General features: G+C 41.3%; 1 long non-coding RNA gene across 1 annotated transcript in view; it reads left to right on the top strand.

Annotated features, from left to right (window-relative positions):
- Nucleotides 1–11192, top strand: part of LOC120570334 — a 71621-nt gene extending 60429 nt beyond the window's left edge. The window contains exons 2-5 of the long non-coding RNA XR_005641044.1: nt 8141–8316; nt 9566–9670; nt 10614–10723; nt 11020–11192. This is a non-coding gene — a long non-coding RNA (uncharacterized LOC120570334). The remainder of the gene's footprint in view (nt 1–8140; nt 8317–9565; nt 9671–10613; nt 10724–11019) is intronic.
- The last annotated feature ends 7505 nt before the right edge of the window (nt 11193–18697 follow it).

Consider the following 18697-nt stretch of genomic DNA (forward strand, 5'->3'; position numbering starts at 1 on the left):
TAGCTTGTTTCCCTGCCACCAAGTAGTCAATCAAAATGAATCCTGCTTTAAATTCCATTACTTGTAATCTTGTAAAAATGTAATACAAACTTTAATATTTATATTTGGCAACTTTCTTGCTCTATCTATCTATCTATCTATCTATCTATCTATCTATCTATCTATCTATCCATCCATCCATCCATCTATCCATCCATCCATCCATCCATCCATCCATCCATCCATCCATCCTTGAGGTTTTTTTACATGGTATGGGATCGTTGCATAGACTCACATACTCGCTGATCCCGATACCAGCATTTTTGGCAGTATCTGAGGCAATTCCGATACCGGTATCGGTCTCGGAACAACTCTAATTAAAACCATAATGCAATTCTAATTGCATTATGTTAATTATTTTACACACTGTACATGTAAGTTGTTTTACTTTGAACAAATAATACCATACTGTCAGTATTCATTTATTTTATTATACTTATACATCAACATTTCAATGTGATATCATGACTTTGCGTAAACATACACGCCACTTTCCTAATGCCATGTGGCGTGTTATCTGTACGCATTTTGTATTCACCATCAGATCTCCCGAAGGGAAACGTTCACTCATGACATGACCTGAATCTAGAAAGATGACTCTTTTTTTACTTGGCCGCGATTTGGAAAATCGTGACACCAATGAAGAATAGCATTCTCCGATCTCACACTTACTGCATAAGTGATGGAATATAATTTGCAGTTGAATGGTGTTGTCCCCACAGCAGACCTGTCAACTTAACTGTAATGAAACGGGGAGAAGGGTGATGAAAAATGTATAGAAATCAGTGTAACCTCTCAACATCCCTCGAGGCCTGGTATTGAACTTGAAGCATCACACTGCAGAACTTTCTTTAGTTGTGAGGTCAACTAACCAATAACATGAAAATATTTCTTGTAGTGATGTGATGGCCATTTCTGCTGACAGCGCTGTCAAGAGCACATCAACTGCCCAGCCAGGAAGGGTGCTCAGGCGCGCATCAACATTTTACAACTGAACTACAATTAAGATGCAGACTTGTAATTTATTGTAATAATTATGGAACAATACACAGGTGATTCATGTAAGAGCGCGCATGTTTAAGCCATGGTTGTACAGCTGTTATGTGCCAGCAAAAGCATTAAGACATATCGTTATCAAAGGTAAATTCAGTGTGTATGTGAGGGACAAGTATTATGCTGAATATACTCGTTCAAACAGTAAGAGGTTTAATGCTTTAACCTTGTGCTCTCTGTATCCATTAATGCTCAGCTTTTCAAACCTTAGCTGTAAACTTGTGATTGGGAAAATTGCCAGATCAAGAAAAACGTTTGCACTTTCCACACATAATGCTGGAAAAGCACTTATTAATCAAAGTGCATTTATGTGAGTTCACATAAAGATTTCTGTTTCTGTATTGTTTGACAAACTAACCTTGAATAACATTAAATGGTCCTGGACTTTTTGACTCATAACGTTGATATAATATGAAGATATTAATTATGCAATGCTAGTATATTCATAACATTTCATACAGTATAGCAGAATAATACAAAACCAAAATGTATAATTTTTGTAGGTTTTGTTCCTTTATTAAATCCTTTTGCATTGGTGATTAAAGTGATGGTTCGGAGTAATTTCACCCTAGGGTCCTTTGCACCATGACCTCGACCCCCCAGAAGCTTTTTTCACATGGGTCGGACATTGGGAGAGTTAGCATTATCAGCTGAATAGCTTAGCGGAGGGGCTAATGGACCCAAGTTTGTATCTCGTAAATTACCCCACTAATAATGCCTGAAATGATAACAAACTTCTACACTAGTACAAATAGGTTATGCATTCATAAAACGATGGATTGGAAAGTTTAGCCCCTACGCTAAGCTATTCAGCTGATAATGCTGCTCTACGCTAACTCTCCCAATGTTCGACCCAGGTGAAAAAAGCTTCTGGGGGGGTTGTTTGGCTCGAGGTCATGGTGCAAAGGACCATAGGGTGAAATTACTCCGAACCATGACTTTAATTTGTAAATGTGAAGTACTATCTTGTTAATAATCATAACCATTCATGCATAACAATGAGTTCAACATTTCAAAAGTTTGCTGTATCACCTTTTTTTTAAATGTCCCGCTCCATTCAGGCTGTGATTGGTCAGTTCATGAAAAGTGACATTGATGAGCGACTTAATGAGAAGTTTAACATGTTTGAACAAAAGGCACCCAACATAGCTTAACAGCCTAAAACCAAACCTTGCTTATCCTAACCCTATTGTCTTCTGTCTTATATGGCTTCAGCTGCAGAACCTTGACTAACAGTTGAACTGGGCTCAATGGGCTGCTCTCTCTACTCTCTCTCTGCTCTACTGCCAGTGCCTTCAGGCTCACAAAGCTAAGATGCTGTGTAGAGATGATGACTGGTAGCAGCGCCGCATGAATCATTTGTTATTTTAAAACATTTGGCTGCATCAGCCTCAAAGGATTTCAACCTCTTCGCTCAGCTTTTCAGCACCACTTTTATGTCCTTTCAACTTTTTGTTTGCCATCTTGCGCCACTCCACTATTTCTCCAAATGTCACCAAACAGAGACGGGAAGGGGGCGGCGCCCCGGTAAAGTTAGAATGGACTTGACCAAAAGTAATTGGCTGGGTGAGAGAGGCTGAGAGATGTAATACCCAACCACAGTAGGCCGGCAGTTCACTGGCTTATTAGAAAAATGTGTTTTACATTTATTTTATTTTTTTTATGTATTTCTTTTCTATTGCATCTGCCCCAATTGTCAAGAGGCCCATCAGGAAACCTCATGGTGCTCCAGATGGCCAGTCTATCATTAGATACTAGAAAATTCTTGCTTCAGTGTTTTGTTGAGATGAGGCAAGCCAAGACTCTCTTCTCCTGTGCTGTGAGGTTTGGCAACCTGGTTGGAGTGGTTTATGCTGGAGGATGTCTCCTTTTGGAATTGTTTCACCGTGGTAGCATGTATATTGTTTTTTCGCTGATTTAAAGGCAGTGTTGTTGAGGCAAATTTGAATGTTTCGGCCAGGATGTCAATATCCAGCTAGGTAAGCCTCTCTTGACTTGCTTCTTTTTCCACGTGGACATCTCGTAATGTTACTTTTCCTATTCCCTGTCAATCTCTTAACTTTATTGTCCAGGGTTTGCACACTTTTGGAGTAGTGAAACAGTCAGGGTGTATAAGAGGTAAAGGCTGTTGAAGTAGCAACTCTCATGCATGAAGTTGATTGCTTAGAATATCAGCTGTCATCTCTTTAACCGGGTCTAAACAGTGGAGGCCACGGAAGCAAGCTCAAATGAAACCTACAAAAAGGTCACACTGGAACAAGAGTGGCCGATCCACCGTAGCTAGCGGCAGAGATAAGATAAGCTCATCCGCCCCATATCTGGGTGGAACTCCCTGTCTCTGGCGAAGCAACGCATACTGGGCATCATCAACGCCCAAACGAGCTCCACTGTGGCCGCGCTTTTCCGAGTTGCGACCATTTGTGGAGGAGGCGTTTTCCCAGCCCGGGAAGATGAAGGCTCCAGTTTCCCACTGTACACTCTCTCACACCCCAATGGGACTTAGCCCTGGTGCTCCGAGCTCTGGGGAAACCCCTTTTTTGAGCCTTTGGCACAAGCCTCTTTTAGGATGTTGTCACTGAAAACAGCGCTTCTCCTCGCCCTGTCGACAGCTGAGAGGGTGAGTGATTTATGCCCGCTGTCGGTTTCACCGTCCTGCCTCTCCATTAGAGGGGACGGGAGCGCAGCCACTTTAAAGCCAAACCCTTCATTCATGGCGAAAGTTTTAACGAGCTCATTTCGGTCGAGGGTGTTTTCCCTTGAGGGTTTTTTTCCTCCGCCTCATGGCAACGACGCGGAGGAGGCTTTTCACCGACCGTGTAAGGTGCACGCTTTATCACAGTACGTTTTACGCACAGCGGACATCAGACAAACACATCTGCGCAGTGGCGTCCTTGGCATCGCCATGCCCATTCATCCGTTTCTATCTGCATGATATGTCCGAGTCCTCCATGACCCACTCGGTCCTATCCTCACTCAACGACAAATGATGCGCCGCTGCATGTGTGTTTTGCCTGCCCATCCCTCCTGCACTGGTGGCGGGGAGGAATGTGGGTATCCCATAATTATTAATCATGATAATAATTATCACTAATAATGCACTTCCACAATCATGACTTGGGCCTTACAATCAGTATTAGGCCAATTCATAATCATGACGTTTTTTCTTTTAATCAAAATAACATATTATTTGATACATTGACCTGTCAGTGCAAATAAGGAGAGAAGTCTATGTTCTGTTTGTGGACCCTGTGTTGCAGGCGGCATTGACTACATCAGCTTCGCCCTAACTCAATAGCGACAGCCCTTAGAGGGCGAAGCCTATACGAAATAGAACAATAGTTATGTATTGTAACTCCAGATTCTATGAGTATAGGCGTAGCCCTCATCCTGCACTCTCGCTCTGCCAAACACATCCCCCTCTTCTCTCTCTCTTTGTGCTAACAACAAGTTAAATAAGATTTAATTTGTATTTTGTTGTATTTGTTGCATAACCCAATGATAAGAGTAGTCTATCTGGAGCTTAGCAGCCGCTACTACCAGCTGTGAAATCAAATATTGGCACCCACTGATGAAGTCATACATAGAGGATAAATAAAATGCTTGCAGCCATTTACCCTCCTGAACAGAAGGAAGAGTAGCTGGGTGTCTCTCTCCATCATGTGTCGCGGGGCCCAAGCTCAGCCTAGAAACTATCAGGAAGATGATGTGTCCCTGGAGAAAAAAACGTCTCTGGAGAGAGGCAGCTCTCAGGGACTCACTTCTCTGGCACTTCTCTCATTGTTGCCTGCTCAGCTCACATTGAAAAGATGTGCAGGGGTCACCTGTCTTGTGTGGCTATGACTCACAAACACTTAAGGTCAATTTAAGGAGCCCATGTTGCTAAGTGACAGCTCGCATGACAACATTTGTTGCCCAGTTCTACATTGAACACAGCATGTCTCCAGGAAGGACTTGGTGGAAAATATGATGTGCTTTGCAGCACAAAACAAAAGAGGGGCGGTAAAGCTTTTACATTTTTGGACTCTGATGGTGACAGGATAGAATGGAAAATAGGAAACATGTTCAGTAAAGTTCTTAATTTTAATAAATGGGTTCCTAATTTTGTGACACTCCTGTCATGTCATGTATGGCATCATAATGTAGATAATTAACTATTTACAAGTGCTAGAAACAACATTTTTTAAAATTGTAATATTAATAGCAGGTTTTTAACATCTGTGACTGAAGAAGATTGGTAATACAAAGTTTTGTACACTGATTTATTACATATTATTACAAGGCATTAATTCAATTGAATTTGCCTTGTGGTTTGATATCAGATGAACATTGCTGACAAAGCATCTTAATATAGCTGAACAACAATACATGACTAAGTAGCAACAGACATCTGTTGCACTGAGAGTGCGTGTGTATTTTTTTGCACCATTTTTAGTGAAGGAAACATCTTTGTGGAACCCCAAACTACATGCTGTAATGTCTCTGAAAATCCTACTCTATTCAATCCTTTCAGTTACTTTATGCACAATTCACAATTCACAATGGTGATTTTGTCTTGGGAAACATTTTCTGTTCAAATTTTACAAAAGAGAGAAAAGATTACGGGGATTGTAGATTAAATTCTTTAAAGTTTGCCTTTTTTCTCAATACGGCAAGGGGACAAAGCATGCTTGAGTGGAGATTGACAGAGGGCATCATCCATTTCCAGTTGCCTCTGCCCTCCATTAGGGCTGTATGGGAGCAGCCGCCTGCCACTGTGGCCTCTTACAGCCAGAAAGCACAGAGCAGCCAGAAGGATAATCATTTGTTGATTATTAAAGCCTAATAGGCAGACAGCATGTGAGTATTTTGTCAGCACTTTCTGAATTGACTGACTGATAATTGAGATTGAAAAGTAGGAGGGAGGGTCAAGGGGCAGGGATGAGGAGGCAGTACGTACTGTTGCTACGACTGTCAGGCTTTCCATTTTTGCACAGCACATATATGCAGTTTTGCAATGATCGCTAAGGCAGATTTAACGTTGGAATTTATAGTGATTTCTTAAGCAATTGGGTCCGAATGCTAATTTTGCCGACGTTTGCAAGCCAAATGCCAACTACACAACCATCCGGACAAAGATAAGCTAGCTAATGTTATGTTAACTGTCCATTGTGTGCCCACACCATGCCCACCTGGGCGCACACTGTGGGAATAATAATAAATTTAATTTGTATAGCGACTCAAAGTCACTTGAATTGAATTGAATACAAGGCACACTGTGGGTACAGTGGGCATACATTGGGCAGTAGGCACAGCAGGCAGTAGTCACACTGACACATTTTCTCACTGATGATTTCCTCATATTTGAACTCAAAATAAATAAAAATGTTCATGAAAGGTTTGCTGGCAGTTTAAATATGTGGAAATTGTGTTACAATGCATTATGAGGTGACTTTCCCTATACATCTGCATGCATGCTAAAGTTTGCACTTCATCATTTATTTTGTCTATGTCTCCACCCAGGCTCTGTATAAAACTACAACATCCATGCTTACTTGTTTAATGAATCTATTAATTCTACCCTAGAAAGTGGTGGAAAAAAGAAAAATAACAGCTTCAATTCCACAAAGCCCAAGATGACATTTTCAAATGTCTTGTTTTGTCCAACTAACAGTTTAAAACCTAAATATGTTCAATAAAATATTATGTAAAACAGAGAAAGGCTAATTTTCTCATAAGGGAAGCTGGGACCAGAGAATGTTTGGCAGAGGGATTAATCCCTTCAAACAACCCCTTTTACTGAAGTGTGATTCATTACAAAAATGAGTTCACAATTATAGAAAAAGCAACTATGTTTCTGTTTATTATCAGAGTTGCAGTCTCAGACACTGATATACAAAACTGTACTGTATAATGAGGACTCCTCGGCAGGACAGCCTGTTCGGTTGACCTGTGGTATGTTTCACACAAAGTGCCAGGACGTTAACCCCTTATTTTAATTCTTCAAGATATTTGTATTTAGACTTTGAAAAAACAAAAACAAATTGCTGACATGGTTTATTGTTATGTTTTCGTTTTTTAAAAATTCCAAAAAAACCTACGGGAGATGAAGGCTTACAGCCATCTCTACGACAGCAGAGGTCTTTATCCTGGTAGTGATTTTAAGATTCTGCTCCTAGTATATAAAGCTCTCAATGACCTTGCACCTCAATATATTAGAGCCATGCTCATTATATATGAACGAGCAAGAATCCTCAGATCCACAGGCAGTGGTCTTTTAACCGTCCCTCGCTGTAACTCCAGAGCAGGGGGGGCTGCTTTTTGTGTCTATGCCCCAAAGATATGGAACACCCTGCCAGTGGAACTGAGAGAAGCCTCCACACTGAATATAAAAAAAAGGATAAAAACCTTTCTTTTTACAAAAGCTTATGTATAACAGAGTTTGTCGCTGTTCAATGTTGATCTTTTAAGTGTGTGTGTGTGTGTGTGTGTGTGTGTGTGTGCCTAATATCCTCTGTATAACTATGTATAAAGTGTTTTATTTGTAACTTTTTACAAATTTTTAACTTAACTTATATGAAATGTGCTATAGAAATAAAGTTTGATTTGATTTGATTTAGTATTAGTTAGAACTCTGAAGTTCAGCAGACTAGACATGGATCTAACCTTTAAAACAATCACTTCAGGTTATTTATCCACAGATAAAACTAAGGTACCAGTAGAAGGAGCAGCAGTGTTTGTGTTTGTCTGCAGCATCCCCTCCTCAGACACTCCAGCCTCCACAACAACAGCTGGAGACCGAAAACCAGAGAATAAGACTCGCTGGAGGTGCGGTCTTTGAGTAGTTTTAGTGTTTCACATCAATCACATATTTACCAGCAAAAAACGGCGTGTCACTGCAATATTGAACCTTTTGAGTTTTTGTTTTCTTGATCAGAGAAAACACCTAGTCGCTGCTAACAACGAGGGAGAGCCGAGAACCCCTCAGAAACTCACAGGAGATCAGAAAGAAAGAAAGTCTACCCAAAATAAAATCAACTAAAGAATGCCTGTTTCTCCCTCCATGTTGCAGCCATGGCAAAGCTCCAGATGGGACCGTAGAGGAGGTTGATAAAGTGGTGAAGTTCAAAGCTCCCACTGAATAAGAGGAGGAAGCAGCAAAGAACAAACGAGCGGCCCATTCTTACTGGCTCACTGGTCCAGGCAGTGTGCCAGACAATGGCCAACCAGGACTTTTCATCGGGTCAGGTCAGTCCACAACTGCAATCACCTTTTTAGATTATTATTCTTCCAATTCAAAACCACAAACATAACAGGAGTTGTGCTGGGTATTGAAGGTCAATGATTTTGGTAATGATTTGAAATGTAGCCTAAGCACTGAAGGATTTAAAAAGCTGGCATTAATCTTGGATCAGATATTGCAACTAATGGGAGAAAGTAAGCTCCAGTTAGAGTTTCTGGTGGTGCTGTGTGTTGGGATCATGGATGTAGTAAGAGAACTGGATACAGCATTCGGCAGGAAGCCCCGTCATTCCAATGAGAGTGATCAAAAGCGCATTAAAGCAATCATGGAGCTCGGATCTTCCGTGTTGACTGGCCCATGACGTCACGATGGACCATTGACATATATATAATGGACCAATAGACCCCGTTGCTCTGGACGAAGACCAGTGAAGGATATTAGAAGCATTTTTCCGGTGATCTCTTGCTTTACTGCGCAGCCTCCAACTGACAACGTAAATGTTACGTGAGCAACATGTCTGAAAGTTGTAAGTCTTCTGGTAGCTGTGCCAAAAGAAATCTCAATCATTCCCAATCTTACAGAGACGGAGAGTGTAGGTATATGTAAGGAGATAACATAAGCACAGGCTAATTATTGCTAACTAACATGCTAGTTAACATTAGTAATTAAACCTAAACAGCTAACGTAAGTCGAAACTGCCTGCGAGCTTCTCCTGTACTATACGGTAATTCCTCTACTGTGCGACAGTAAGTCACTTGGTTACGACACAATCGTTAGCCTATTTTTACAAAAACGTCTGCTATGGAGCCATAACGTGAGGTACAAGGTAATGGAGCCTTTTATACATTGTCGTGTTTCTTTAGAACTAAACAATGGACAAATAGAGTCTTTAAACATTTCTGATGTAAAGTTATTCGCTGTCAAAGTGGCGCCAAAATGTATGCTAGTCAGTGGAATGCTAACGGGAGGTGATCTCTTTGTAGCGTCAAAATGGCGCCATAGGAGGTTCGAGTTCTGAAGCGAAGCTTACCCCCTTGCGATGGACACGCGCACTAGCAACAGTTTGTTTGTGTTGTCGTAGCAACCGGTAGCAACATGCACACGTTCATGAGCTTCTCTCTCGTGTCTCTTACAAGTGGCGAACTCATGAACTCGGCGTTTCATTTTCATAAAATAATCACTAATGTTAAACATTGTGTTTTCGTTGTTCCTGGTCGTTTACATGGTTGGGGTGTGATGTGTTTATGTGTCCAGTTTGCTCTGGGAACTCCAGCCTCCAGATCCTGCTAACGCTAATGGACTTCAGAGATGTGAGCTGCCAGGAGGGGGTGTTGCAGTTAGAGCCTGAGGCTGAATCATGTACAGCAACCAAACACACACACACACACACACACACAACTACACACACACACACACACACACACACACACACACACACACACACACACACACACACACACACACACACACACACACACACACACACACACACACTGTCCTGAACACTACACCGAAATAACAGAACTAGAGTAGAAACAGAAACTCTCCATCCTACCTTTTCTTCACGATTTGCAGACAATTTAGTTTAGTTTCTTTAGACCAAATTCGAAAAAAAAATCCAAGACATCATCAGGGATAACACATACACCATACTGTACACACGGGCCAACAGCAAAACCCCTTCCTGCCCTTTTCCAGCCCTTTTCTCCATTACTTTAACCTCTGGTTACACGCATAGACACAAAATACGGTTAACAATTTCCACATTCAAATCTTTAGTCTCATTATATTAAATCAGAATGCAACAGATCATTTTAAAAGCTGAATCTTCCGAACATTAGAAGTCAGATACATTATGCTTGCTTATCTCTAAAGGGTCAGGTAAACATAAATAACTACAACAATACACTAACCCTAACCCTAATAGAACAAACATATTCCTCCCTTATCCCTAGTGGTATTAAAAGATGCAAATTATGTCTTATGAGATCATGTTTGGAGATATCTGCCTCTCATACTTCTGCCACCACCGCAAAGGAATGCATGTTTTGGGGATTTGTTAATTATGAAATTATGAGTATAACTCTGAACCTGGTGCCTGGAGGTCCCAGTCCAACAGAGGCTCCAGGAATACCTGATGGAACGACCATCATTACACACACACACGCACGCACGCACACACACACACACACACACACACACACACACACACACAGAAACACAGAAACACAGAAACACTGTCTGTGTTTGTATGCTGTTGATGTGTTATGCTGTAAACTAACAGCATGTTGCCTCTGTACAGATTTGGACCTAAGGTGCGATTGTGGTGCCAGCCAGCAGTCCACCTTAGTGACCCCACCCAAGTGGGTGACATCTCATCCAACATCCAACTGTCACCCACTGACCTTAAAGGTCCGTACATGAGAGTGTTCACTCCTTAACAACACATCACATCTTTACCTCACATTTCTCCTGAACATGGTACAGTTTTAGATTTTTAGGTACATTTTGCCTACAGTTTTAGGAAGCCATTGGTTTCCATTTGTTTCTGCACAATGGGAACTATTTGGAGACTCTTAATACTTTCTCATTATGTATATGTAGTTGCATAATCATAGAATGTTAGCGCAGACTGATTAGATTAGATTATTATCTATAACTTTAACGTTCAATTTCAACTAGTGCCAAATTGTGTGTCCATGAGCCAGGTTCCTTCTGATGTTTCTTCGTCGTCCCTGTAAGTGGACCAGGCCGAATCAGCACTCCTCCCCTTCATACATCAATGTAATTTGGCACTGGATTGGACTGGACGTCATTATTTTTACTCTCATGACATGGGGATGAGTTGGCCAGTATTCCCTTGTCTTGCTCTCTGGGAAAGACTGTCTGTGATAAAATGTAAAAAGTAAATAAATAACTTACAATAATGACTTATGTGTAATTTATTTAATCTCAGTGCCAAGTCTTTTTTAGCTCAGTAAACAATAAGGACCATCATTTTCTTTAATGTCTCCACAACAACATCCTCTGAGTGTTATGTCAATTTAAGGAAGAGTGAAGGTGTGGCCACACACAACTCTGTCTCCTACAAATGATGTTGATATGCTATCAAATGGTTTTGCCTATTGCATTTCAGAGGACGCTTATCTTTTCCCAGTTGATGAAGTCTTGCGTTCTTTTAACGCACAGACATTGTAGGTCGGCTTGGCTTTTGATTTTACAATGTTTGATTTTAATGTAAATTGAACCAAACGCAATCCCAACAATACAAATCAGACATCTTTACAGTAAAAGGAAGATACTTTTTATATATATAAAAAGACTTAACTAAAACAATCAATAAAACAACTATTTGTAGATTATAATAACACTAATATATCTATATGTCTCTCCAGAATCAATTGGTAACGACCAAAATCTCAGTTTGCAATTTACCCTTGGATGTACATATTACTTTGATGCTGCAGACAACTTTATGTATTATAAGTACTTTTTTTTTCTATGATTGGATTTATGGCCGTTTATTTGCAATGAATATTGGAGATTGTAAGTAACACTGAATGACTCTGAGAAGAAGCTTAAGTACTTTAATTGCCTCCATGAGTTGTGTGTCACAGCCACTGCTGCTGCTGTTGACTGTGACTGTGTGAGCGGGCCAAGGGGGGTATAGCTCCTGCTGCTGTGTGATGGCTACAGCTATTTCATAAACTCAAAGGTCATAATCCTACAAACACTTATCGGTAACAGAAAGATTTATTAATCTAACGCATTACGCAAAGTGGAGGAGGCTAATATTTCATACATGAACGGTGTTAGTTTTGTTCCAGACTGTTGGTATAAATAAACTGTACCTGGATCATTCTGCATGCTGTATATCCAATCATGAATAAAGAGAGAGAAGTTCCATGCAAAATTGTTTCTCAGTGTTTTCCTCATAAGAATATCAATATAGTTTCTGCACCATTGAGCAAGAAATAATTGTACAATGTGTTTGTAATTAGTATTGAGCTGCTCTGTGCAGATGAGATAATGTTTTGTATGACAGAAAGGTACTTTCTGATCTCGCCTCTTCCTCTTTGTCTTTCCCTTGTTGTCTTGTGTGCACAGCTTCACGGCAGCATGCCAAGCATTTTCTCGAGAGCAGTCGTAGTCTCAGCTGCACTTGTCGAGACTGATTTGTCTGACCTCTGTCTAAGGGAGAAAAGGGAAAGAGGGAAAGGCACATGTGAAGGGTGCTTGCTTCAGACAAGCCAGCCATTCTCTTCCTCAGGTTATATTATCAACCTGCAGCACAATGAGGGCTCATCTGATCTGTGCATAATGACGGAACTGGGCTGTGAAAACACCTCCCGAAACATTGATGTCTTCCCTTGGGACTGCAAAATTCTAAATTTGACAAAAGAGAATATACATCCAATACTGTTTTTGATGCATCTACCTTGTTCAGATTCAAGTCAATGCCGCATACAGGGTGAGCATGAAGAGAGAGAAAAAGTGGAGAGAGGAAACTCCAGACGTCGTCGACTTTTTCCCCAGCATTCCATCAATCATACAGTAGTAGGCTATTAGGCGAGGCGGCAAGCCACAACCAAAAACTGTCAGCTTCCATAAATGCTATCAACACAACTCATGCAAACCAAACAACAGAGAGAGCAGCAACAGAGAAGACAGCTAGACAGGGTCTTGATGGCTAAGCTGGATGTGAAGCGGTCATCTACAGATAAAGTCTCTATGAATCATCAGCTGTGTATGCCACTGATGATGCAACGTGGAGTACATGTTCCTTATCTCAATGGTTCCTTTTGACTGACTTTCAAGTTTGGCATGTATGTCAATAAACAGATGGTGCCTGTCTGTAGATGTATACTGGCTGATAGTGAACATGCAATCCAACTGCAGATTGTAGCTTTAGCTGTACAAACATTTCCAGGAGGCAGAACTCTTGTTAAGGTAGAAACCACCTCATTGTTTTGAGTTTAACTCACAGAGCCAAAGAACCACCGATTTTTAAATCTAACCTAAACCTAACCTAATCTAACCAAAATCATTTCCCAGCCTATGGCTGGTAGTACGAGAAAGTTATTATATTAGCCTCCTACTCAAGTCCTTATTTTAGTCTTAGTAGGCTACAGCATGTAAACAGAAAGTCCAAAGAAGTTTTAGTCCCAACTATTTAAAAGTATTTGTAAAAAACTGTTTGTAGTCAATAACCATAGCCTATTTATAACAATATTGGATCAAACTGTGTACCATTAGTCATCAACGACGTAGCAGTTTTAGTCAAGTTTAAGTCCAAACTATTAAATTATGAGTATTAAATGGACAACTTTAGCTAACTACTTCCACATTAAAATCTAGCTATGGCTATACCCACACGTGTTGTTTTTCTTATTTTTGCTCAGACTAATCAGAATTGTTGTGTACAGACTATGCTTGACTGACATCTCACTCACCCTCCTGTTAGTTTATTTTGCAACCTGTTATGGCAGGATGACTTTAACCTTTATCATTCTTTTTGGTTAACAGAGTTTGGTAAGTAAACCCCCAGGATAGCTCCGCCCAGCCTTAACCTGAGCACAGGTCTAATTAGCCAGAGAAAAAGATAACACATAAGTGGGTATGAAGGGTCTTTGTCACAGAATCCATTATGACATGTCACAGTAAGACAATCCCAGGCGTATATAAAATCAATTATGGCTGAATTCCATTTAGCTGCTTCTGTTTCAGGGTCCTGGCATGTGCATGCTGGCTCACTGTCACTGACTGGAGCACTTCAATAGAACAGAGCCATGGTCAGTGTTATTAGTAACACCTGTGCTTTTCCTTCTAGTCTGCTTTAAAAAAGATCTATTAGTGATAACTACAATTGCCAACCCAACAGGATTCCAATCTAGTGTGTAGAATAGGTTAGTCTAAATCATCTGGCTTTAGAGATCAGATCAGTGTAACATAAGTCTAATTGGGTTCACCGACTGCAAAGACATGCATGCATTGTGTTTAGACTTGCATACACTGTGCTGTTGTCCTCTTCCGGGCTAGGCTGTTAACTTGTTTTCTCAGCATTCAACAACAACAGCTCTAAATATGTATTGATAGCCTGCTTATTATAGGTATCATTACAGGTATATTTATTCATGTTTTATCCACATTGTTAAAAGGTAACTTCATTTTGTTTTCAGCTCTTAATAAAGATCATCATGTCAAAATAAATGATCTGACAGAGGTCATTTTAAAGTAAAGTGTAAGGAGTCATTTTGGCATCGTAAGTGCTACTCATGCTCTGGATAGATGATGCTACAGTGGGTAATGATGAGCATTAAACTCATTAGTGCAAAAATAGTTGCTGCACTGAAGAAGAAGAAAAAAAAAAGGTGTTCTTTGATGCTCTTTGTAGTTAATAGGCCTGAAGTTACACTGGTACCAAACCATACCAATGTACTTTTACCCTCTCACCAGTACAGCATGCTGGGGATTATCAACAACCTTGTGTGCATTATCTGTAGAGGGTATGAATAAAATGTTTAACCTCTCAGTCTACCATAATATCTCCATTCACTGTCAGTTATGTTTTAAAAGGTATACTCGAGTAATTCACCCTCATAAATTTAGCAGCCGTTTGTGTTATTGTTGGACTACTACCAAGCCATTAAAATGTTCCAACAGTCGTAATCCCGAATAGAAATACTGTGAGAGCAGGTACAGTCATGGGTCACACAAGGCCATTATGTTCTCACAGTGAAAAGCTCTCCCCTAATCACCAGAGATTTTGAGGAGTCTCTCTTTAGCGAGTGCTTGCTTTATTTCATCCATTACTGACTGTTAGCTTGTCAGAATAATGTAAAGCTACAGATACACTCGCAGTCTCTCTCCTGTCCCGCTGGGCATTTTGCCTCTTACACATGACACATACGGATGCAGAGAAGGAAAGTTGTGAGAAAAGCCTCTGTGTCCATGCATTATTTCTGTCTTTAGAGCCACTGTGGCTCTACTGTTTGTATAACGGCGAAAACTCCAAACTGCACAGGTAGGTAATAAGGTAATGAAAAAAAAAAACTCTACCTCTCCATTTACTCTAAAGTCATTGCTTCTCACCTTCTCCCTGGTCCCTGTCTATTGTAGCTTTTTTTAATTCTTAAGTATGATAAGACTACACACACATGATATCATGGAGTTTTGATAGCAAATTACAGAATTGATCTGGAGCTCAGCAGGCAATTATCAGTGGAAGAACCACAATGCATATCAATGAGCCCATGCAGAGAAAAAAAAAAAAAACCTGTTCCTGCGGCACATTGCGAATATTCTAGATTGCGAGGCTGTTTTCACGTTAGTACCTGGGAGCTCTGTGGGAGGACATCTCCAGATCACTATTGTATTTGATTTCCTCCACTAATCAGAGGAAAGCGATTTCTGACCCGTCACTAAGGCATGATTAAAAACTGCAGTATATTGGATTATTTCCTCTCCTAGTCACCTCCAAAATGCTGCAAGTCTTTTATCCCTTCCCCACCTGCTGTACTCTCTCGCTCTCTGAACAAACCTCCTTGTATTTACAGGTACGACGGAGAGAAAACCAATGTTGAAGCTGACATATCCGCAGACATTTTTGGCGTGCCGTTGCCTCCAACAAGGAGACGACAACAATGACTCTATTCAGTAACCTTGCTGGGAAGTTGGTAGCCGCTGCTTGTTGATAGGCAACTCTCTCTCTCTCTCTCTCTCTCTCTCTCTTTCCCCTACCGCCTGTCGACTTGGAAAAGGCAATTAATATTCCTTTGCTGAGTAGAGGCTTTAGTTTAAGGCTGATCACGTGGAGCACACTGGCTGCCACCTCCCTACTCTTTAAGTCAGATAATTACCTATTTAGATGTTGCTGAGGAGATGTGTGTGTGTGTATATATGCATGTGTGTTGGCCTGCTGCCACTGCTTGTAAAAAGAAGCACCATGAAGTGGATCTGTCACTATGAGTTAGAGACACAGGATGGATGGCCAACAAGAAAAGAAAGAAAAAGCACAGGACACTAAACTGAACCATCAAAACCACAGAAACAGACTGCGTATATTCATGCTCTGCTCTGCGAATCACACTCATCGTTTTTTTGGGGGGGGGGTTTTTATGTTGTGGTTGCAGTTTTTGAGATTCTACGTTATAGCAGCCCACAAATTCCATTAGTGTCTTAGGTAATTACGGTGGATTTAATGGAAGGCTGTCATATTTCTGCGGTTAATGGGTCTCTACGTGGAGGCTGCTGAGGTGAAGGGCTTTGGAAAGGTCAGCTGAGTCACCACTGCTGCTTACCCCCTTCAGTTCTACCTACCCACACCTCTTAAATCTCTAACAGGGATGGGAAGCGTGGCCATTCATTAGCTAGGTATCCAGCGGCTGTCTCTTTCATCTCATCCCTCACGTGCCCACCACCACTACGCAACTGCTGCCCCTTATTTTCCAGTCCTTTTCCCACTTCCTCAGGGGAAACACTTCAGAGGTACAAGGGTTGAACTGCTGGGAAACTGCTATTGAACCCCCGCGCACACACGCACACACACACACACACACACACACACACACACACACGCACACACTCCAACCTCCCCGCTTCACCCCTGCTGCCTCCATATCGCCCTCCTCCACGTTGAAACTATCACGATCCTTCGATGTCTCCCGGCTCTGCTCCTCTCTGTTTTTCTTTCTCCTCGCCTGCCAATCAGTGGAACATTTCTCTTAAAGCTAGGAAGGAGTGACAGTGAGCTCGGGATTGTGTGAGTGTGTGCTTGTGTGTGGGGGCGAGCATGCGCGTATGGGCGACAAAGCCTTGCACTAAACTGAGGGCGGCTCCAAGGTCCACCCCCCCGAGGCAGAGCTGAGATTGAGTTCATTATTCAGTCGGAGTGGGTTCCAGCTGTGAGAGGAGAGAGATGGCGAGCTGCTCTGTCTGTGTTGTGGCTTCTCCAACCCTGCTGTCCACTGGGATCCAGCACAAAATATTGCATAGGAGAAAGACTGTCACACACAAATGGACAGACAGCAATTGGGCTTTTTCAGCCCTTACAGAAAAGACTAGCTCTCTTTTTACTCAGTGAAGGTTTCATTTTTGAAAGTGAGATCAGACTGAATGTACTTTGTGTCCGTTTTTGGTTGTAATTGTATTGGTTCAATGTGATATAGAGTTTGTACATGTAGCGCCCCCGATGTGAAAATGATGTACACATGGAGCAGCACATAACCAGGATTTTATGTATCCCTAGATGGCAGTAGTAAGTCAGTGCACTGCAGCTATAGAGAAGAGTGTGTCTTTAATTGTGTGTGAGCATGTGTCTGCTTGTTTGTTTTCCCTTGAGGTTGATAAAGTGTGTTGGTATAATTTCAAAAAAAGATTAAAAAAAAAAAGTAATAATAACAGAACAAATGATACAGTATTCTCAAAATAGTCTTGGTGCCATGCTGTTCCTCACTTACAGGACCAGGGTTTCTCCTTCACTCATGAATAAATAGAAATTGCGGAAGCTTTTCTTTTTTAGTTTTCACACAAAGGCAATTAACTTGAAATTGCTTTGTTGAAATTGCTCCTCAAACTGCTTAGTACGAGCACAGGAAATGGCATCACAGCTACTCTGTATTTGTGAGAATTAAATGCATGATGTTCATCCCCTCTGAGATGTGCATGAAATTGCATCGAGGAACAATCAACTCTTGTACAATAACATAATGTTTGGTTACATTGACACTGGCTGTTGAAGACTTCTGTGTGAGACAAACGAGTAATATCTAGCAAAAAAATTAAACGGCCATGCCATATTAGGTACAGGAAACATAAAAACACACCTATTGTTTTTGTTATGGCCAACTGATGTGTGAGTAAAGACTCTTAAATCAGTTTGATGGCAGTATAACCGTCTGAAACACACACACACACACACACACACACACACACACACACACACACACACACACACACACACACACACACACACACACACACACACACACACACACACACACACGCCAAACAGCTCTCCCTTCACATTATCCTGACAGAGTGCAACAAGGGTGCAGTTTACATTTGCCTTTTCAAAAAAGGCAAGTCATTTTCAGCATGATGAGAGTGCAGTGATTCATACAGCAAATGGCCTGTCATCCCACAGCTTGATTAACAAGCACAGAGACCCTGGGGGACACCCGTGGATCCTCATCACTTTATGGCCCTGGCGGAGGACTGCGCTCGCCCTCCGCAGACGGAACTAGCCTCCATTCAGTGCATTTCCAACTAATAACTGTCAAAAGAAACAAAACGCACGACAGACCAGATTTGCCGGCCAATCCTTGCTCATTCCTCACTTTATAAAATTGCTTCTGACTTCTGAGCGGATACTGCTGAGCCTCTAAG

Source organism: Perca fluviatilis, chromosome 12 (assembly GCF_010015445.1).
Source record: "Perca fluviatilis chromosome 12, GENO_Pfluv_1.0, whole genome shotgun sequence".
In the NCBI taxonomy this organism is placed as follows: Eukaryota; Metazoa; Chordata; class Actinopteri; order Perciformes; family Percidae; genus Perca; species Perca fluviatilis.